We start from the raw sequence: 23918 nt of genomic DNA, 5'->3' as shown, positions 1-23918 counted from the left end.
TTTGGATGAATTAAGGGGTGGGGCAGACCATCCAAATCAGTCCCACCTCTCTACAGAAAGGAAGGGTTGCGGAGAAGTCTAGTTGCACCAGTAAGTGATCCGACCATGGCTCTTCTTTTGTTTCACTTTCACTTAATGTTAGACCACTCACGTCCATAAACGTGTACACCAGACCTAAGCCATGTCCATGACTATGGGTTGGGTCAAACTTATTCAGGGACAGCCCCATGGAGGCCATTTTTTCCATGAAGTCACAAGAGGCCCCTTGTAAGGTCATGTGAGCATGGATGTTAAAATCCCCTAGGAAAACCAAGCTGGGTATCACCAGGAGAACATCCGCCATGGCCTGAAGCAACTCAGGAAGGGAATCCTTGGTGCAGTGGGGAGGTCGGTATACCGATAGAAATCCTGTACTGCTCCTATTGCCGAATGTCCAGAGCATGCACTCAGAAAACTGGGTGTCCCTAATAGGAAGCTTGGTGCAAGCTACTGACTTCCTAAAAATCACTGCAACCCCCCCCCCACACACATATGATCTGGATTGCTGTGCGTAAGAGAAACCTGGTGGACAAGCAGTGGCAAGGACAGGCCCATCTGCCTCTTCCAACCAAGTCTCTTTTACATATTCCAGATCAATTCGTCCATCCACAATCAAATCATGGATGGCAGTGGTCTTGTGAATCATTGACTTGGCACTGCACAGCAGCACCTTAAGGTCATGTGGGTTTCCCTTGTTGATTCCAGTATCCTTCCAGTCAGGACCAGACCCTAGTCATCAATCAATGCCTAAACCTGCCTCCTCGGTAATGACATATTCTGGTCCTAGCATAACTCCTCCTCTTGCCCATGATTACTGAGATTACTGTAGGTGTCCCAATGCAACCCCCCACCCTGATGGAACCTGCCCAGCCATCTGATTGGCTAGGGCCCAGGGCAACCCTGAACCTCTCCCTTAAAAATAAACTGTAAGCCAATAAAGAATAAAACACAATATATAATTATAATCAGATTAAGATAGTTCCCACCCCATCTAAACATTAAAAACAACCCCATTTAGAATTATGGATGCCTATCCTGACTGGTTTATTTACCACTATAAACAACAGGGGCAAAATGCCCTCTGGATGGAAAGTGAGTATTATTTTCCTGCTTTATAAGAAAAGGGATAGGATGGAATCACAAATCTATTGACCAGTTAGTTTGTTAGACATATCCTTAAAGCTATACGCACTGTATCACCTTCAAAAATTATTTGACTGGTTGCAAAATAACATTGTTCATGAAGACCAAGTGGAGTTCAGTGGAGGGCACCATTGATCAATGTTTTACTCTGACCCATATTATAACAAAATATACTAAGAACATTAAGAATAATCTTTATGTAGCTGCATTCGACTCTATTAAGCGAAACGGAGTGTGGGAGAAATTTCAAATTGCTAACATTGACTACAGACTTTTGCTATTGATCCAAGAACTATACAGCAATACAGACATGCAGGTCAGAGTAGGTTTAGATGGTGGTATGACTGATGCTTTTAAAATGTCATGAGGAGTGAATCAAGGTTGCATTCTGGCTCCCACTTCTTTATCTTTTAAGTTAATGATTTGGTGCCATATTTAGCCAATGCAAACTCCCGCTCTCCAGTAATTAGGAACAGAAAGATCTCAATATTGATGTATGCAGATGATTTAATACTCCTCTCTCTTTCCCAATGGGGTCTGTGTTCAACAAATGCTGTAAACAGGAAAGCCTATCTATAAATTAAGAACAAGCTTGTGATTTTTGGCATACATGGTCATAGGTATAGAGGGTGCTTGGATTATCATGCTACAGAACAAACTCATTTAGATACCTGGATATACTCTTTAGAGAAACACTCTCTTGGAAGTGTCATATAGGAGCAGTGAAAGTCAGTGAAAGTCAAAGCACAGAAAACAATAGGGGCATTGATGAAGTTCTAAACCTGCCCTAAAGTTATCTGCTAGCAAAGTCCTTACTCAAATGATCTATGGTGCTGAAATCTGAGGCTCTGATTTGAACTCCATTAAAGCTTTGGAAACTGCACAGAATATTTCTTCCCCTGAAACTATACTCTCTACCATCAGATTTCAGCAGCTCTTCTTTGTACATAATCCAGGTGGCCAACAATTAAGGCAGTAGTGGACCGAGCACAGATAAAGTATATTTTTAAAAGTGCTACTATGCCTGCTGAACATTTTCCTGCACTGTGTTATACAGAATTGGGTGATAACCAACTCTGGCAAGTAGCCTGTCAAAGAAGTTTTAGTCTATTATTTTCTAGAACTGGGCTCCACTTTGACCTTGAATAAGTGTCCGCTAAAGGACTGGCTCTTCTGAATTGAATCCAGAAGAGACCTACAACTAATTAGAAACACCAAACCTGTCAGGGAAATGCCATCAGTGCCGGAGGGAGAGAGCAAAATCCAGAGAGATTCCAGAGAGTGTTCCCGGATTGGGAGAGGCAGCCCATCTTCTGGGGAAGAGAATCAGCATAGCACCAGTGGAGAAGGGGGGCAGATGGGGGAAGCGGCAAGGCGGTCCCATGACTCCTTGCTGGGGACCAGTGGGGAGAGTAGGGGTCCTCCGCTGTCTACGCCCTCCTTGCGCAGAAGGCTTTCGCACAGAGAGAGTAGGAGGAGACTAGGCGTCAAAGAGCTTCTTTGCTGGAAGAAGTTTAAGAAACGCCCACTGACGGATTCTGCCAGTGATTGAGGCAGCCACGGGTGAGTGGCTGTCCGGACAGAAAAGGTTCACTCAGGCAACCCAGCCATGTGTTTGCACCGGCTTACACACGAGCAACCCCTAGAACCATTACAGCAGTCAGTCTCTGATGTTGCTTGTGCGCAGCCCCGGAGAGGCAGCACGATGAGCCAACAGGGCCGGCTGGAGAGACAGAGCAAGAAGCCATGGTGCGAGGTCTGGTCGAGAGGAACCAAGACCTGGAGGCGCATGTCGCTACCCTGTCTGCGCAGCTGGAGGAGAGACGGGCTCACGATGCACAGGTCAGAGCCACCCCGATAGGGAGGAAGGTCCCGGGGCTGATACACAAGTTTGGTGGAAAGCCCCAAGACTACAATGCCTTCCGAACGGAAATTCAATACGCTTTGGATTTGCAGAAAAATGACTTTGCGGATGACAGGGAGAGGGTGGCTTACATTGTTGGACATCTGCAGGATGGGGCGCGCGAATGGATCAGGCCCCTAATGGCGACGCAGAATGATGCATTGAAAGATTTTAAGAAATTCTACCAGGCAATTGATGCAATGTTCTCCAGCGAGGTGGAGCAAAGCGTGACACGGAGGGAGCTGATGGGGTGCAAGCAGGGGGGCCTGTCAGTCAGAGAGTACTGGTCGCGTTTTGCGATGTTAGTCCACAAGCTCGGGTGGGATCTGGACTCTGAACCAGTACAAATGTTGTTTGAAGTGGGTTTGGACCCCGAAGTGAAAGATGAGTTGTCCCGAGCGCCCCGCCTGCGATCGATGGATGAACTCACAAAGGCTGTGCTTGCGATTGGTGTACACCAGGAAGCGTGGGCTCAGGAGAAGCGGGAGATAAGGGTGGAACGTTTCTATGGCAACTGCATTCCGGAGATGCTGAGAGAGCCTTCCCAGGCAGCGGAGCCAATGGAAATTGATGGCGCGCGCGATGTGAAGTTTCAAATGCTGGCGAAGGCCGGAAAAGGGAGGGGAAGGAGTGGAAAACTACCAAGAAGTGTTTCCTCTGTCAGCGACTGGGACATTTTGCAAAGGTCTGCCCACAACGGAAAGCCTGGCAAGGCATGATGGGGACTACAGGCCACGACTAGAACGGGGAGGAAGGGCCGGTGCAGGGAAACGACAAAGCCTGGCTGCCAACCAGCAGGGGCAGCAGCCAGGCCAGCAACCAATAGAAGTGCCCCAGCCTGACCCTCCCAAGGCAGCTATAGCCATAGAGGTGGTGCTAGAACTCCCAAATGGGCACCCTGTCAAAGTGGAGGGGCTGCTAGATTCTGGCAGCTCATGTAATTTCTTCAGCAGAGACTTCACTCTGGAGCACCAGCTCCACCTGTTGCCACTAGATTTTCCCTTGCAGGTGACCACCATCGATGGCAGGGAACTCCTGGGAGGGGAAGTGACACACCAGACACCGCCAATGCGAATGAGTGTCTCCAGGTACACGGAGACCATTGCCTTTCACGTGGCCACACTGGCAGGACCCCCAATAATACTGGGGATGAGCTGGCTGGCACTGCATGATCCAGTAGGGTCATGGCATCAGCGGTCAGTCACCTTTGGATCAGCTTACTGCTTAGGACACTGGGAGGGAAGGAACCAAGAATGACTGTGGCCAGGGTGGCTGGGGTGGCCCTGGAGCAAAAAAGGGAGGTGCCACCGCAATATGCGGATTTGAAGGAGCTCTTCAGTGAGAGGAAGGCAGACAGACTGCCCCCCCACAGGCCATTTGACTGCCAAATCAACCTGCTTCCAGGGGCTCAATTACCTGTGGGTAAGCTGTATGCCATGTCCGACCGGGAGATGCAGGAGTTGCGGCAGTTTATTGACAAGAACCTGAAGAGGGGTTTCATAAGGGAATCAAAGGTGGTGTGGGGCAGTCCAGTGTTCTTTGTGGACAAAAAAGAGACTAATCAGCCCAGATTAGTTGTGGATTACAGGGCCGTAAACCTGGTGTCAGAACCCGTGACTGGGTTCTGACAGGATTGACAGGATTGACGATATTTTGACACGTGTGAGGCAGGGGAAGATTTTTACCAAGCTGGACCTCAGGGGAGCATACAATCTGATTAGGATAAGGGAGGGGGACAAATGGAAAACGACCATGTTCACCCCCCTGGGGGCTTTTGAGTACTTAGTCATGCCATTTGGATTACAATCAGGGTCCGCCTGTTTTCAAGCTTTCATGCACCATGTGTTGGGGCCCCTACTGCACAAGAATTGCGTAGCCTTTTTGGATGACGTCTTGATCTATTCGGACAATGAAACACAACACGTCAGAGACGTCAGGGAGGTGCTACAGAGATTGAAGAAGCATCAGTTGTGGGTCAAGCTGAAAAAATGCCAATTCCACGCCAGGGAGGTCGAGTTCCTGGGGTACAGGTTGTCCGACAAAGGACTAGCCATGGATCCAGGCAAGGTGAAGGCAGTGCTGGAATGGAAAGCCCCCCAAAACAGAAAGGATGTGCAGAGGTTCCTAGGCTTCAGAAACTTCTACAGGAAGTTCATAAAGAACTTCGCTCACTTGATAGCGCCCATAACGGATTGTCTTAGTAGCAAAAAGAAGTTCGCGTGGACAGAGGATGTGCAGCAATCCTTTGAAAAACTGAAGAAGGCGTTTGCCTCGGAAGAGCAGCTCCTGCACATGGATCCGGAGAAGCCCATGAGACTGGAGACGGACGTGTCTGACTGCGTGATTGGGGCGGTACTTTTGCAGCTCGGGGCCAAGCAGAACTGGAGGCCGTGTGCCTTTTTCTCTAGGAAGCTGAGCAAGTCGGAGCAAAACTACACGGTGTATGACCGAGAATTGCTTGCGATCTATGCGGCATTTCGGCAATGGAGACATCTATTGATAGGGGCGCAGCACAAAATCCCAGTCTGAACTGACCACAAGAACTTGGAATAGTGGCAGACCGCGTGAGTGCTCAACCAGAGACAGATCAGATGGTCCCAGAAGTTCGCCAAGTTTTTCTTTGGGATACGATACGTGCTGGGAGAGGAAAATGTAAGGGCAGATGCTCTCTCCCGGAAACCGGAGTACATGGAAGGAGAGGGACCACCAGAGACCAGGCACTGTTCCCCGAGGACCGGTGTGTGTGTGTGGGAGCGTTGGTTGGGAAACGAGAACTGGCAGGGATCACCAGAGACAATGAGTTTGCTCAGACAAAAATCAGGGAACTCAGGGACAGAAAGGAAGACAATGGAGGGTTTGAGGAAAAGGAAGGGCTACTGTACTATAAGGGAGCACTGTATGTACCAGGGGAGACTTTGAGGGGGAAAAGTACTTAGACAACTCCATGACAACCCAACAGCTGGGCACTTTGGACAGCACAAGACCATGCTACTTGTCACCAGGCAGTTCTGGTGGCCAAAGGTGAGGGAAGATGTACGAGAATATGTATGAGGGTGCGACCGATGCCAGAGGGCAAAGGGGGAGAGGGCTGCCCCCGCGGGGCTACTGGAACCCTTACCTACACCAGAAAGGCTCTGGGAGGTGGTGTCCATTGATTTTATGACAGATCTGCCCAAGTCAAGGGGAAAGACAGCAGTCGTGGTAGTGGTCGATCTACTGACTAAAATGTGCCATTTTGTAGCTTGCTCGCATGCAGCAACGGCAGAGGAGACAGCCAGGCTGTTTGTGGATCACATTTTTAGACTGCATGGGGCTCCCTTGAGGGTAATCTCGGATCGCGGGAAACAATTTACTTCCCGTTTCTGGCGGAGACTCTTGAGCTTGCTACAGGTCGAGGTGAGCTTCTCGACGGCGAGGCACCCAGAAACCAACGGACAAGCCGAAAGAGCGAACGGTATACTCCAGCAGTACCTACACTGCTATGTCAGCGAGAGACAGAACGATTGGGTAGAGAAATTAGCTTTGGCTGAATTTGCGTACAATAACACTGAAAACGTGTCCATGGGAATGAGCCCTTTCATGGCCAATTACGGGTGTCACCCCAGGGCCTTCCCGGGGCGGGAGGAGGAAGGATGGAGTGTACCTGCGGCTGAACAATTTGTGGAAGAAATGAAGGCCTTACACCAGCAACTCAGGCTGAACTTGGAGCAGGCCAAGGAGGTTTACAAGGAGGACAGAAAAGGTTCACTCAGGCAACCCAGCCATGTGTTTGCACCGGCTTACGCACAAGCAACCCCTAGAACCATTACAAAACCCTTGGTATCCACTTTTGAGAACAGAGCATTTTAAAACTAATTATCTGACCAAACTCTCACCAGTTTCCTTAAGAAAGGCCTTTATTGAGCTGTGTTTCCAAATGCTGCCCAGTATTGTCTTAGATGGCCCCTACAACAATGTCCCATATACAGACTTCTTATTTGTAGTCAGCTTCAGGTGGAATACATCACTCAATATCTGAACTTAAGATGTGAAAAATGAGAAACCCAGAGAAACATCTAACTCAACAGATTTGGCCATCCAGAGTCCAGAGCCTACCTAACTTCGCCACCATCCCTCATGTATGGTTGTTAAGTATAGTGACTAAATCCTAGCTCAAAGAAATCTCTTCAAAAGAAAACTTGGCAAAGTTTTCCAAATAATGCCTACATAAGACTTTTGTTTATTTATTTATTTATTAAGTATGGGGTGCAGGACAGGCCCACAGACAGAAATGTTGTGATAGGAAGAACTGGGGGGGGGGGAGAGGTTCAATCCCCCACAGATAATTTTTTTATGTGGATGGTGTAGAAGAGATAATTTCATGGGAGTATGGGAGTCAATTTAAATTTACCCTACCTAAGGACATGTGCAAGCTACAAGCTGGGAAAGCCAAAAATAGCATCAGTTCTAACATCCTTCTTCTTCTTCTTCTTCTTCTTCTTCTTCTTCTTCTTCTTCTTCTAGAGATAACATTATAGTCAGAGCCATGGAGATGCAGAACATTTTTTTTTTTAAAAAAAATTGCCCAGTCTCTAGGAAAGATTAATATAGATGGAATTCCATCTGTTGTCCTTCCAGATAGATTTGTCATTTAAAAGAAAACCTCTGTAGGGAGAAAGAGTTATGCTGAGATCAAACCAACAAACCATTTTTAACCTTATTAAAGCCTGGTGCTCTTCTGCATGGAGGATTTAATCCTACTGCAACAATTGCATTTGTTTGCAGATTACAATTGCAGTCTGCCATCATTTACTGATTGGCTAATATCAGTTACCAATTGTGCCATTTGTTGTGTTTTCTTTCATGCAGCACATCCCTTTGCCTTCATAGCTTTTGCATCAGCATGTAACCCATGTGATGTATTGCTATTTGCTGTGAGTATAATTTGGGACTGGGAAGAAATTATTTTGGTTCACATCTTATTGTGAACCTATGTAGTTTACGCTTCAAAAAATGCATGAACTGAAGCACAGTTATTCTTCCAAATTTGCGCAAATGTAACACTGCTTCTTTTTCCATCAGTGTTAAAATAACTCCTTAGGCTACATAACACTCTTCTGCTCCCCTCACCTCCATGTGCTCCCTAAATCTGTTCTGTGGTTTTCCCCAACCCTCTGGAGCAGGTTTGGAGAGGATGTGGAGCACGTGCAGAATGAAGAGTGGGATGAAATCCCCCTTGTGCAAGTAGAAATTCTTGTTGTGGCAGGACATTGAATACTGCTTAGTGTGTATGAAGATAATAGATGAAAGTGTGCATAAAGTGAATATATTAGTGAAAATGACAGATAAAAGTGAATTATATTATTGGGAACTGCTTGTATATCATCTAATAAATTGTATGCTTCTTTTATCCCATTGTATCCATCCTTGCCAAGATATCTGGTAGATTTACCAAATGTTACTGGGTGGGCCAACATAAAGGAGTTCCTAAGAAGGATAGTTTGTGGCTGCTACTCTTTATCAATAGAGGACATAATTCATGTACTCCCTGAGTGCCCTTTCTATGACAATCCCAGAAACAATTACATCCACCCATTGCTAAAATCGCAGAAGGGAAGATCATCTCTTGCAAAGACCTGTTTCTTGCTGTACGATGTTGATTGATATATATATATATCCTTTAGAACAACTTAATTTCTTGTTAAGGCTTTACAGATTCATGTAACAAAACTTGAGGGGGGAACGGGAAATGATTCATCCACTAGGGGTCGAGGAGCAGAAATTTACACCATTATTAGTAGCAGTTTTCCTGTTAGTATTATTATTTTATGTGTATAATGTCTGCTTGTTAAACACAATAAACCAAACTGACTGACTGAAAATACTGTATATTAGGTCAGGTTTTATACAAAAATGTCTATATTAGGAGAAATATGCATTCAAGTCTGATTTTCAAGCAGACTTAAAAAAAACTCACAAACTGATGTGAACATAAATGTGAACTGAACAAGACTGGAAAAATGAAAATTAGAGAGAAATGACAACAACAACAAAATCCTCCCTTCCCCCCCATGGAGTTCAAGTCTGCATATACAGTCCCAACTCTCACATTTGAGGTTGGGCTAAGAAATATGGACTGGCCTAGGTAACCCAGTGAGCTTCATGGCTGCATTGGGATTTGAACCCTGTTCTCCAAGGCCCTACTCCAGCATCTTAACTACTACATCACTCTTGCAAATTCATCCATCCCAGGTGTAACCCCAGGAAATGTGCTTCTGCCTTCACATGTGGCTTTTGCAGCTTAATCCAAGTAAGTGCACAGATAGCTACAACCTACATACACTTTGTAGTGATGCATAGACACCTTACTGTTTACCTGAAATGGGTCAATCCTTTCTGAACATTCCAAGTGAACATTCACAAAACATCAAGGCTCTTTAATCATTAACTCATAATGCTTGCAAGCCACCTGACACCCTTGCCACTTGCCACCAGATGTGTCCTGCAGGAAAAGGCACTCTGCATACCAGGGATACCAAAGAAATGTTAAAGCATCCCATCATAAAGGGACAGGATACAACTATTCCCCATGCACAAAAGAAAACACATTGTCCTTGTGCAATAAATCACAAAAGTTTGCATGCAACTCTGAGTATTAAAACATGCTTAGAAACTTTGAAGAGGAAATCCTCTGTTATTTTAAACTCTAGCATTTGGAATTATAATTTTAAGACATGGGGAAGGTGAATGAGCTGTCTTCAGTAGGTCACCATTGAAGCAAGTCCATTGTGCAGCCCATCGCTTGACTGCATTCCATCAAATCTTTGCTTGAATGCTTGCATCTAAGTAAGGATCTGGGACAGCTCTTAAACTCTAGCTCATCTGCATTGTAAGCGCAGTCATGTGTCCCCCTTATATATATTTTTTCAGGATTGAATTTAACTTAGGCATGAATCTTCATTTTCTACCAAGTGCTCTTCCCTATTTTTCATTCTTGAATGCAATGACATTTCTGAAATACCTAACATCAAAAAACCCTTACTGCAAGGGAAGAAGCTCTTTGGTCAACTACAGATTACTTTTGAAAGAAGATGACAATATTTGCTTAATTCTTAAGGTTAATCTGACATAACATTTGGTGTGTTTTATGGACAGGGAAAGTAGGAGCATTACAAGTGGGGCCCATAGCAAAATGTTGCAATGTGAAGTGTTTCTGTTCAGGATTCCAGACACTCAGTTCCACCCCTGCCTCACATCTTCTGTTATCCCACCCCCAACAATCATAATTTCATGTCCACTGAGCATGCTCATTGGGAACTTTAGATATGTGAAAACCGTACAGAACTGTGTTGCAAAATTAGCAGAAGTACGACATCTGTTGGAAAGCTAAGTTCTGAACTTCAGGGCCAACCATAAGGCAGAGTGAGGCAGCTATCTCAATCAGCTAAGTTTTTGTATTATGAAAGGGCAGTAAAAATTAGTGATCTACTTTATTATAGTATTTTTTTCTGGCAGAGAGTTTAAAGGATGTTCCTGAGATTTTCCGTCTCAAATAGCAAAACAACTTGATCAGCTTTGGCTACTGTGCACCTTGGGGTGATATTTTTATTTTGCTATTCAGATCAGGTATAGGAATCTGCAAATATCAAATTGCCCAAATATCCACAATTCCTACCTGATGTAGACTCCATTACCTTCTCTGGTTCTTATCGGTTTTTTGACATATGTTGCAAAAAAAAAAATCCAGTATAGTAGCTTAAACCAGAAATGGCAGCCAACGTTAATAAAATGTAACTAATTCCAATCTCCCCCCTCCCCTTCCCGAGCCCTCTAGTGCTTCTAATGAACAAGACTTTACAACATGCATAATTTAAAGTTGAGTTAGTTCTGGGAGGTAAACAAATGCCTTTTTGATGTCTTGGACATAGAACTCAAGTTAATGCTTTCTATTAAGTTTGTTGCTATTGATAAATGTGCTGCTGTTGAATAAAAGAACCCAAACAGATGGTGGGATCAAGTAGCAGAAATGTTTGCTCTCCTGAGTACTGCCTATTTGATCCTAAAAGATGCCTCAAGTGAAATCACAAATCTCTCCCCCACACACATAGAGTAACCAATATACAGTGTATGTTGAACCCATCAGACTAAATCTGAGCATGTTTATTAAATTCTTAGGGCTTTATATATGATGATGATTGCCTTCAATGTGGTACAATAAAACTATGATGACACTTTAAAAGAAAAGAGAGAGAGAGGCATAAATTACATTTTACCTGTGTGTTGGTCATAAAGCCTTTCCTCATCCCAGGAGGGGAGGGGTTGTGATCGGGAAATGATTCCCACATCATGCAGGGGGCGCTCTGCCCCCTGCTTCAACTCCAGGGCTGGCACCACGCCCCTCCCCAGTTGAGCACCCAATAGGGAAGCTTGACGGGGGAGTGGCTTGCTGCTCAAACGCAGCTGCGCCAGCGATCCCCACCATTGCACACACATTTTCTTCGAGTCACCCACCCTCCACTCCCTTTAGATTAGCTGTTCCTGAGACTTTGCTATGGACCTCTGGTTGGTCGCCCTGTTTAACCAGGGGGCCTGGTAGGAGTTTTTTCCAATTGGCTAAATTGGCCTGGCCTCTTGGTTTTTTCCGCCTACTTCGTAGCAACCGTCACAACTTTCATGGTATTTGGTGGTTAGGCATTGGAATGTGTTGTTGGTGTTTCGGGTGGCAAGGTGTGGCCATCGCCTTCCCCGACAATTTTGGGTATTCCGCTAAAGGAATCCAGCGGTCATGGATCCTGTCCGATGCCCATGTGGCGGGGGGCCATGGCACGACCCTCGGCGACATCAGGAAGAGAGCCTATAGTTGGATTAGCATCAACAGGCTTCCCCTACTGGTGGTTAACCCCTCCTCAGACTCACCCCTCTACAAGTGGGTGGAGTCTAATGTTCCGTGTTCCAATGCCTAAGCCAACACCTTCTCTCATGCTGTAATCAATAAAGTTGTGGCCTTCACCTTACCCATTAACCTTACATTCTGTGTCCACGTGTCTTTATTCCCCAAGCGGGGATCGGGTCCTCGAATCACAACCTAGTAATTACAGTGCAAGTACTTTCATGAGCACATCAGTAGAAGAGGTTCAGTGCTCTAACACGTGAAACCCGAATGATCTAACATGCACTAAAAGACATGTCACCATATCTGAGAAATGTTCAAAAGCTAGTGATGGGTGACTATTAGCAGTCCGTGCCACTTTTATATATTTATAATAGGGTTGTGTGCTGGATTTGGTCAAAGTCAGAATCTCAAACCAAATCATACCTCTGGTCTTCCACTGGTCCTCTCCCAGTAAGACTTTGGCTTTACCAAATTCTGAGCTCCAACACTGGCTAGGGCAAAGGCTAAAGAAATTGCCTAGGTGGTAGAGGGACAATTGTGTCTCCTTCCCTCTCTCTCTCTTGATGGACCTCTCTCTCCACTCTTGGAAATGGAGGTCCAACCCATGAGACTCATCCTATAATCCACGAGGCACTGTGCCTCCCCCGGTACAGTGGTGGGAGCAGCTTCTCTGTGGGACATTCCCATTCCACTGGACAGTGCCTCTAAATCAGCGGTTCTCAACCTGTGGGTCCCTAGATATTGTTGGACTACAACTCCCGTCATCCCTGAGCTCTGGCCTTGCTAGCTAGGGGTGATGTTGTAGTTCAACAACATCTGGGGACCCACAGGTTGAGAAAGGCTGCTCTAAATATTCTTCCAATTATGGGCTTTAAATTCCTGCACCTTCATATGCATGCTGCATGAGGTGCAGCAAACCAAATTGAATCCTCGCGAGGTTACGCTAGACAGGCTCCACTCATGGTTCCCAGTCTGCTGGTTGTTAAATGTCCATGGCATTTTAATACTGTTTTAAAAACAGGTTATTTTTATTCATCTTTTATTTAATGTTGTGGTTAAACAATGACATAAACCTCCTTCTTGTGTGATCTGACACAGTGAAGTCCAGAATTTACCTATGAGCGTAATGCAACTGAATAGTTACAAACAAGGATATCTATTAAAATGCGGGTGGGTAGATAAGTCATGCTAAAGGTCATATGGAGGGAACTGAAGGTGCAGAACAAGTTAGAAAATAATGGTCATTGATGCACATTAAGGAAAATATCATTAGCTCAAATAATTGAGCCCAAATGCTCCACTGTTTCTCCTACTGAATGCATGATTTTATCTTCCTGCTAAATCCAGGAGTTCCTGCAGGCATGGTGCATATTTTCTCACAAAATATGTTTTTAGCCATGTAGATCCTCTCAACATTTGTAAATGCAAATTATCTCTTAAAAAGAAGTACTTAAATAGATATTTTCCCCAACATGTATTTCTAAATGCATATTCAATATGTGTAAGAAGATGCAACATTCTCAGAAGTGCAAAAAATGGTTGATTTATTTTGAATGTGTTATTATTCTGTGTAGCTGGGTGGGAAATGTTTATTCATCCTGAAGGTCACATTCCCTTGTGGGCAGTCTTCTAGTTTCTGCATGCCAACTACTTGGGCATGAGGTAAGGCAAGAATGTGTGGCACAATGGATGTGACTCTTAACTTTCCACACTAGGCTAAACTCAAAGTTAGAGTTTCTACAAATACATATTTATACAGATTCCTGCATCCCGCACCCTACTTCCAAGCACTAAATGCTTAAGAAGTAATTACTGGCCCGTTGCCAATCTCCCCTTCTTGGACCAGGTTCTTGATCCAGGTGCTCTTGGAGGCAATTGATTTTCTAGATCCTAGAATTTAGGATTTAGGCCTAATTTTGGCACAGAAACCGCTTTGGTCACCTTGTATGATGACCTCTGTTGGGAAAGAGATGGAGGAAATTTGTCCCTGTTCATTCTCATTGACATCTCAGCAGCTTTCACCATTGACCATGGTATCCTTCTAGAGTGTTTTTCAGGTGAAAACATTTCTCTATAACTAGACCTTTGGCTGGTTAAATAGTCTGTACCCTTTTAAATATGTTTGTAGGAGCAGGTGGCTACTTTTTTTGTTATGTATTTTGTGTTCTCATTTTATGTTTTTATATGTATTTATATCTTAGGAGCCACCCTGTGATCTCCGGATAAAGGGTGGCATGAAGAAAGAAAGAAAGAAAGAAAGAAAGAAAGAAAGAAAGAAAGAAAGACTGGTCTAGTAGGGCAAATACTGCACCACCTGAACAACCTCAACTCCCACCTGCATGCCTTCTTATTTATTTACCATCTGCATTGTGGCACTGCCTGTCAACGTATTCTGCTTCATTCTCAGTGTTGCCATTCTCCATTGCAGGGATGAGGACAATACTAGACTCAATTGGCTCTGCCCCTCATTGACTCTGTCTCCAGCTACTGGTGAGCTCTCTTCTTTGCACAAAAGGAGTCTCAGTAGGAACCAGCCACCACTACAAGCATCCAGCATTCAAGAAGACATTTTAGCAAAGCAAATTCAAACAAGAGGCATACAGAGCAGGGCCAGTGAGTGGCAGAATCTGGGGAGAGGTTGTGTGGCCTGGGGAGAAACCTTCATGTTACACAGACCAGCCTGGAGGGCTAAATTTGACTTCAGGACTTAAGGTTCCCTACCCCTGTCATATACAAAACCACAAAGATCCAGTGCCTCAAACATCCCAATCAATGGCTAAGCAAGGTGAGAATGCGGCAAGTTCCATCTTCACCAATCTATGTTGCTAAATCATTATCACATAGAAAAATATTCAGCTCATGAAAATAGACTGATTCTGTACTTTGAAGCCAACTATTCACATCCTATTCATTATTTTAACTGTAGTTTTAAAGGATGAAAATATGTTGATGGGTAACTCGTCTGGCTTTCATGATCTTGAATATCTGCTCCGAAAGAATGATACATGAATATGCTTTTAAAAAACATGTTAATGGTAGCATGCAATGAAGCAATTTACATATGGTATAATGTAAATGTTTATTTTATACAATTCTGTCGTGCTTAATTCAAAACATTCCCTCGGGCAAATTATGGCTGTGTATTATCCCATACAAGGAACAGAACGCACATTATGTGCAACCTCATCTGTTCCAAATGCCAACAAACACTAATCACAGCAGACTTTGCTCAGGGTAAACAGGGCTTGCACGGCACATACAAAGCAATATACTCTAATCATGAATCGATGAATTTCATACACGCACTAATTAAGCTGCCATCGAAACTCATGTATTTAATACCAACATCGATTGGTAAACTTAAGCAGATCAATATGTTTAATTAACAAACCAATTTATTAGAGGAAAAACAAACCCGTCTGTTAGTCAATGCAATCAATAGAGTAAAAGCCAAGGCAGTGTGTAAAACACATCATATATTTGAGTCTTGGCTTGTTACATGCCTTGCTTGGCTTCAGAAGAGAATTAAAATCTTTAATTCAAACTAGGACCACCATGAAGGAGTATTTCCTGCAAGCCGTTATCAGGCTGTCATTGAATGCAGCCTCCACAATACTGGCAAGAGCTCACTCTGCTTTCACACCAACATCTTCAAGGCATCAGGATAATTTGGCAAATCACCCACCGCTTGCTCACTTGACAAACTTCTCAGTATGTCCATAAATGTAATTGCTGGCCATTTCTTAACTGTAGATGAGCACCATGAGCCTGGGAAAGCAAGGTTAGGAGGAGGTCTGTAGAGCCTGATCTGTAGACCAACTCTGAAAAATGCACACAACAATATGCAGTCGGGAGGTTCTGCTTCTCTTGAATGCCTTTGGTTCAAGGTCTCTTTCTGCACTTTCCATCACTCCCCCCCCCCCCCCACTTCTTTAACACAAGCTATCAATTTTTACAGAACTATATGGCCAAATAAGCAGAGGGAATTTCTCTGTTTGGGCAAGATTGGAAGTTGCAGATGTCTCTGATGAATGAATTATTAGATAACCTCTTTCCCATTTTAGCGATGCTCTTTGCAATATTAGTAAATTTTGCTGTTCAATTTCTTTCCTCTTACTAGCACTGAATATGTGAAGAGTGACCTCTCAGAACTGCCTTGAAGGCTCCCCAAAGAAAGGGGAAGATGCTGAAGGGGAATTATTTCAAAGCAAAATTGCTCTTGCCAGCAAGAGGAGGGGGGTGGAAAAATATATCTATGAAGTCGGAAATTCCTAGTAGAGCAGCATTAAGTCTCCTTGACTTCAGCATCTCTCTTCTTTTGCATTCTGGTCCAATTTCCTAAGGAGCACAAAATGATCTGAAAAAGTCCTGCATAAATAATTGATTTCTTTGATATGAAATTCATCTTGCATGCTGCAGTTCTGTGTTGGATTCTATGGTATTGACACTGTATTCTTAGCCTCATCTTGTTCATAGTGATGGTGCTGACGTCCCTAAATAGGGTGATGTTCAGAAACTGAATTTTGGATATATTTCTCCCAGGTGTAATTTCATAAAGATTCCAGACTGCACCACATACAGGGTCAAATTGAAGCTGATATGTGTCAAATATTCAAAATATTTAGTTCTCTCCATTGTTATTTGCTCCCTTGTTAGAACTGCACTGGCTAGCTATATGCTACAGGGCTGGGTTTAAGATCATGCTGGTAGAAATAGAACTCAAAATTAAGGGTGGGGGATCTCCGACCTAGGAGCCAGATGCAGCTTTTCAAGCTTCTCTATAAGGCCCTCAAGACCCTTCCCAGGCCACAACCTTTCTGAAAGGTATATGACCCCCCTGCACCCAGCATTCACTCCTTAGTGCTTTTGCCTGACTGGTGCATGTCCTTAAACTGTGATAATGCCTCTTGATTGCCTAGATGGAGGATGAAGAGATGTGCAGAAACCTCTGACTTAACTGTGGCTGGATTTACCCTATTTTGAATTCATTGCTTTGCCCATTTTGCCTCTGACTCTAAATTTGGGGTCCTCAAAAGTTGGGGGCGTCTTATACATGGAAAAATACGATATATGAATTACATTGTCATGTTATTTTGCTCTGTTGATATCAGTGCAAAGGAAACACAATCCAAATTGGGTGGGGGCATAATCAATTATGAAAGCAACAACAGGAGTAAATACTCTTCATATTTGCTGGATTGATTTCTGTTTTGTACATGGGGTGAATGAGCAAACATTGGAAACTTCCAGTCCCATTTCTATTTTGGTCAAAATTCTCCAACAGGTAATACACCTTTGGCTTCCCTTTGTGGGGAGATGGCTATTTGCCTCCCATCACACCAACTTGATGACATTTATTTAGGGTGATTTGACCATTATCTAAAGGCAGGAGATCTGCTCACTGCCTGTATAAGTTTTACCTGCCTTTACTTTGCACAAGTTTTCCTTGGTATCTTTTAATAAATAAAACCTTTCTACACGTTCCTTTTATGGGGCATTCAGTCTGGGTGTAGGGCAAGTTAATATCTCTTACATGGCTGCATGGTAAAAAAAATAATGATCTGTGTAAAAAAGCACCCACAAAGCAGCTGTTTGTCATAACATGCAGCCCCTTCCTGGGGAAAAATATGGAGGAAAAGTATGACTGCTCCCATGTACCTATTATGTGAATTCAAATGGTAGCCTTCTGTTTTTCTTCTAGCTAAGCAGAATATCTTATTTTGATCCCTGTTTGGAAGATGAAGCAAAGGAAAAGTTCCGTTAAGGCAGTGTTTATTGACCTTGAGAAAGGTGAAGCTCTCAATAAATTAAATTGAAAGAAGAAATTCAGCAGAGCATATCAGATGTTTTGCATCTTTCTTTTTAAACAATTCAACTAATGTGTAAACTGTTTTGCTAGGAGTCATTTTCCAGGGCAGCTCCATTTAATTGCCAATAGTCTGACAGTAAAAAGTTTTAGCTAGTTCCAGTTCACAGTGTTAATTTTCACATTCTTTGGTCCCATGTTTCAGATTCAGTTTGAAGAAATTTGAACAAGAAGCTCTCTGGCAAAGGGTTATTCATATATTCAACTTGGAACATATAGCATAATAAGCCAGTTGCCATTGATAGCCATCAATTTGCCTTATCCTCTTTTAGAGCCATCCAACATAGGAGCCTGACTTATACTGAGTCAGACTGTCCATCTAGATCAGTATTGTCTACAATGGCAGCAGTTCTCTAGGATTCCAGACAGGGTTCTCTTCAATCTGCCTTACCTGGAGATGCTGGGGATTAACCTAGGACCCTCTGCATGCAAAACACTTGCCCTACCACTGATCTGCAGCCCTTCCCTGATCTATGATTGCACACATATGAAATGGTACGGTAATGGACTGATGTTTGCATATATATTTTCTAAACCAGCCCCTTTTCCCTTTCATTGATCAGCGTGAATTCAAAATGAAATATTTGAGAAGAAAGGGAAAGGGATAACAATAAAACCAGAGTAAAATACAATGGTCGTAATCTGCCCATTGTTACATCAACAGAACTCTCCAATGGCTTCAAGAAGTTCTAAGAACTCTGGGGCCGGGTACCCAATCATTGTAAAATGTTTTCAGGCTTAGATATTTTAAAACTAATTCATGCCTGTAATTGCCATGCTTCCAAGTGGAAATCTCTCTCTTTTTTGTATTTAGTTTTATCTATTATAATTAATACTGCTTGAATAAACAAATGTGAAGAAAAAATGGCATTGTGTGAGAATTAGGAATTATGTAGAAAGGATTACCACATGTTCAGTCCTCCACTTATAGACTGAACAGACAGTCCACCCCAAGTCCCCACTTTTCTCAAGCCAGTAGCAGAAAGAAAGGGGGGGGGACCCATTAAGAGTTCAGCCTACTACTTGGTTAAACAGGAATCTGTGGATGGAAGCTAAGGGAACCAGGTGGCTTAAATGTTATTTGAGTAGCACAATTTTTTAGCTGGTTGTGGTTGGTCAGACTGTGATATTATGGCATCCACAGGTATGGCTGGGAAAGATTTCTTGTAAGAAAAAGTAGACAGCTGCTGCCAGTCGGTGTAGAAAATACTGAGCCAGATGGACCATTGTTCTGGCTCAACATAAAGTAACTTTCTATGACATATGTTCTCTGTGCTATGAGCTTGAAGAGCCATGTCCAAATTCCTCCTCAGCAACAAAGCTGAATGGGTAATTATGGGCCAGTCACCAGCTCTTATCCCAGCCTAGGCTCACAGGGGTGTTGGGAGAATAAGAGGAGGACACGCTTGTAAATTGTCCCAAGCTCTTTGGAGGAAGCGTGGGTTAATCATTTTAATAACAGTAATAGTGTCAGCATTTCTGCCCCTCCTTTCAGGGTGAAACCTCCAAGGCAGGTTGCCACACACAAACACACACACACACACCCTCATAAAACACACTGGAATATATTATTATTATTATTATTATTATTATTATTATTATTATTATTTGAATTCATATCCTGCCCTATACTCAGAGATCTCAGGGCAGTTCACAGATAAGCACCAATTCATTAATAACCATATACTCCAGAAATAGATCAGGGATTTTCCTAATGTGCAGCCCTGCACTTTGCGGGATTGCATGTGGTGTGCTGGCCTGCCTCTCATTGTTAATTTCTGGAGGATCACACCCAGCCTCAGTAACCTTCTTGCTGGGAGGTGGGCCAGCCCCATTTATAAATAGGGGGTGGAGCCGACAAAAGTCAGGCAGTCGGCTCTGGCGATTCACCCTTCCTTTGTTTAATGTTTCTTGTTTGCAGGTTAACTTTTTTCTTTCTGTTTAGTGGGCGCTGCTATGGTCTTTGACTAGTTGCTGTTGAAGGACTGGGAATAAATTTTCCTGCATTGGCAGGTTTTGTCTTCCCCGTAGCAATTCGTCGCAACTTTGGCAGTTATGGCCTTAGGTGGAATCCCTTAGACCCCCTGCAGCGGTGATTCCAGGGTCCCCCTCTTAAAGGGGTTTTATATATATGGGGGTCACTGGCCATACACTGAAATGTTGTTAGTGAACGACCCTGTGTGCGGGGTATGGGCTTGGCTGTCTGCTACACTTACATCTTGCAGAGCACCCCCATATCCCATTACCCTGATGAGCCCCAGTTCCCCCCAGATGGGGGGCTGGGAGGGATACATGCCCAAGGCCTAAGCCCAGGTCTTTGGAAGTTTAATAAAGTTGTGGCCTAATTTTAATTCCATATAACGTTGTCAGAGTCTTCATTCCTTCCTTATGATCCCTGGGGGCTGGGGCTGCCACTGCCTGGTCATGCAATGTGCAGCTCTTTAAGCCAATTTGTCAAGTCTAATGATAACTTTTACAGTTCTGAATCAGTACTCAAATAAAGAATGAATATAAAGAGAAAAGAAAGGTATTTACTCAACAAATGTCTGGTAACAGTACATACCCTTTGTGTGGTTTGTTGGTGTGTGTTCTTTTCTTCCTTGTAATCCTCAAAATGCCTTGACTTTCTTCTTGGGCTGGCTTCGTACTCAGAAATGTCATTCAAATTCTGAAATAATTGTGATGTTCTAGAAATTTAATATATGCTATGAAGTTCTTAATGTACTGTGACAAAAGGCATATGAAGATGTGGGGTAGCAAGAAATATTTGAGGGGAGTGATGGCTACCCAATGGATTATTCCCTGGACCTGGTATAAAGTAGGAATCAGTTACCTCAGCAGAACATGAAAGCTCTTCAATTGCTTAACATGTTTTCTTGTTTTCTGTATTAGCACTGTCAAATTCCCATCTCTGTGGATTTTCTCCCACTCACTGTAGGCTTCCAAATGTCATGAATTGTGACTCAACACAACAGAGTATATGTGTGCACAGAAGGAAAAGGCACATGTGCATTGTGGCAGTGCACAGGGAGAGAAGATCACATCCCACAGCACATTAACACAGATGGTGGGGAGACCCCAAAACAGATACTATTCTGATAAAAGTAAGTGTATATGCTTATCCTTGCCAGTTATCTCACTTCCTTTTCAGAAGTTTGAAAAGCAGGAGCAAGTTTAGTGATTAGTGAGTCACTGAGTACCCCCAACACTATTTTCCTTATATCTCTGTCTCCACACATAAATGGCCAAGGTACTTACTTCTTAAAATGAAAACTGAAAATTCAGAGAATGGAGCCTGACTATCCTGGGGGGTGGGGTGGGAAAGGGGGAGAGCTTCTGAATGTCACTTTGTGACTGCATCCCTGATCTGCAAACAGCATAGTCTCTTCCTCAGTTAGCCCATCAAGCATATAAATCTAGGTTGTTGGTTTTTTTGGTGGGACCCATATTTTCTACCTGCTCTGGCTCTCATTTCGTGGGACTGATGCAATTGTTTGATCTGTACCCTTCACATGCTTTCAGTGGAGAGAAAAACAAAAAAGCCACATTTGTTTTCCATTAAGGAAACAAAAGGCAAGAATTCACACAATGTGTTTCTTACCAGGCTGTATCTAAAAAGTGTAAATGTGTTTTCCTCAAGGTCACTGAGCCAAAAAATGAGCTAAGTTTTTCAAAGTCACAGAAAAGACTGTGCTTGGAAGATTATACCCCCATCCAGGTCACCTACCTCCATCATACAGGGTCATCAGGAAAGATGAAACAACAACCCTCAAGTTCCAAGCACATATGGGACCATGCTCCATAATACATGCTTAGGATATTAGGAAAGCACCCAAAAAGTCTGTAGTGCTGTTTTGCACACACCAATCTCTACTGTGTGGAAGCAGGGGCTCTACCATTTTCTTTCTTCCAACCAAGGGGAAAAATCTTCTCTGTGTTTCCAATGTACAAGTGGAGATTTCTCTGGAAGCTGCTTTGGTCATGATGGAAAATATAACCACTATATTAAAACTTGGAACTTGCACTGGCAGGATTTGGAATTTGGAAATGTCACAAGTTTATTTATCATGTTCCTATTTTCCCTCCAGGCAAAATGCAAAAGCTAAAAGTGAGAGGCATCTGAAGGGTCATCACCAGTACCCACAATCTTCAGGAAATAGACTGGACCCATGTTTTCTAGCAAGGTCCACTTGTGCTGATAAAAATCCTAGCCCCACCAGCACTTACCTTGTTTCTGTCCTACTGCCTGAAAGCAGAGACTGTATCTAGGAACTTGTGCACTATTTTCACTTTTGTGCAATTTCCTGGAAGCCTGAAGTAGCATCATTCTGGGGGTAGTGTGGGAAATTTAAATAGTGGCCAGCTTCTCAAGACCCAGACTTTGCTGCCAAAGAAGCACATGGTGGTTGAGCTCGCTGAAAGGCGGAATGGCATTCTGACTCTGAAGCAGAACCTCTTTTTTTATTTGCTGAATTAACATTTATATAGTAATCACACACAAACACAATGTTGGTGATGGTTGAAATGGATGCCCAGTCCCTAAGGTCTCACTGTATGCAGGACAAAATAACAATATACAAAAAGACTGAGAAAACTCAAGGTATTATTTTCTTGTTTTCAGTTTTAATCCATAAAAGCTGACAGAGAGAACCCTGGGATCTTGGCAGCTGACAGTTGATCACAGAGGTTGACTCTGCACTTGGACTGATCTTGTATTGAAGACTTCTTTGTACTCATGGGCAGCTGTACTTTGCTTATTATACCAGGGCATTGCCATGCTGTTTGAATATTAAAAGTTCCAAAACAGAAATATTCATTCATTCATTCATTCATTCATTCATTCATTCATCATTCATTCATTCCATTTCTACTCCACCTTTTTTTCACAAGGAGCTTCAGTTGGCATAGACATTTTTCCTGCTCCATGTTTTATCCTCGCAACAACCCTGTGAAGTAAGTTTGGCTGAGAGATGGTGACTGGCTCCAAGTCACCCAAGGTGTTTCATGTCCAAATGAGGATTTGAGCCCTGGCACTCTATTAGGGTTGCCATATGTCCTCTTTTTCATCATAGCAACCCATAGTTAAAAGTAAGGTAAAGATAAAGGGACCCCTGACCATTAGGTCCAATTGTGACCGACTCTGGGGTTGCGGCGCTCATCTCACTTTATTGGCCAAGGGAGCCGATGTACAGCTTCCGGATCATGTGGCCAGCATGACTAAGCCACTTCTGGCGAACCAGAGCAGCACACGGAAACACCATTTACCTTCCCGCTGGAGCGGTACCTATTTATCTACTTGCACTTTGAAGTGCTTTTGAACTGTTAGGTTGGCAGGAGCTGGGACTGAACAACGGGAGCTCACCCCGTCGCGGGGGATTTGAATTGCCGACCTTCTGATCGGCAAGTCCTAGGCTCTGTGGTTTAAGCGCCACCTGCGTCCCTAGTTAAAAGTAGAAGTTGGCAAATGTGTCCTCTTTTTTGCTCTTCAAAATATGGCAACCCTACACTCTAACCCCTACACCACATCAGTTCCAAGCATTTTACATGCGACTAGTTCTGACTTTATATAATAAGAAATGTGCTTTTTTATTCAAAGTTCAAATTACTGACTCTCTTTTAATGAGATTCTCTTTCTCTTTCTTAATGCACGTATTTATTTTGTGTGTGTGTGCGCGCGTGCACACACCCACACATACACCCACACACCAATTACATAATTTTATTGAAACTGGTCGTGTTCATGTTGTATGCACCCAGAAGCCAGATTTATTGCAATTTCCTTGAATCAATGGGTGGTATCTTTGATTTATTATCTTATGTATTAGATTCAGCAGATGATGTATCTAATTCAGTAGGTGATGTTTCTGGTTCAAAAGGTGATGCATCTAATTCAGGTGATAGATCTGGGCTCAGTGAGGTAATATATCTTATTCAGCAGGTGATATACCCCCATTCCTTCTATGATCTATCGGATGTACTAAGTGATATATGGAATTCAGCTAGTAATATATCTCGTTCAGTGTATGATCTGTCTCCTCAATGAGTAATTCATTTTCTTGAAATGATTACGGCTTTGGTGTGAGATGTAAAATGTA

General features: G+C 43.4%; 1 long non-coding RNA gene across 3 annotated transcripts; it reads left to right on the top strand.

The window, feature by feature from the left end:
* Positions 1-18757: 18757 nt before the first annotated feature.
* Positions 18758-22379, top strand: LOC307208378. Of its 3 annotated transcripts, none has more exons than XR_013835128.1 (3): positions 18758-18888; positions 20762-20927; positions 21912-22379. It is a non-coding gene; the product is annotated as an uncharacterized lncRNA (long non-coding RNA). The 3 variants fall into 3 exon arrangements; XR_013835129.1 differs by having other exon boundaries at positions 18856-18967; XR_013835130.1 differs by lacking the exon at positions 18758-18888 and adding an exon at positions 19027-19152.
* Positions 22380-23918: the final 1539 nt, after the last annotated feature.

The sequence above is a fragment of the Podarcis cretensis genome, assembly GCF_951804945.1.
Source record: "Podarcis cretensis genome assembly, chromosome: Z".
Taxonomy (NCBI): Eukaryota; Metazoa; Chordata; class Lepidosauria; order Squamata; family Lacertidae; genus Podarcis; species Podarcis cretensis.
The sequence above is the reverse complement of the archived record's forward strand: the minus strand, read 5'-3'. Positions and strand labels throughout refer to the sequence as shown.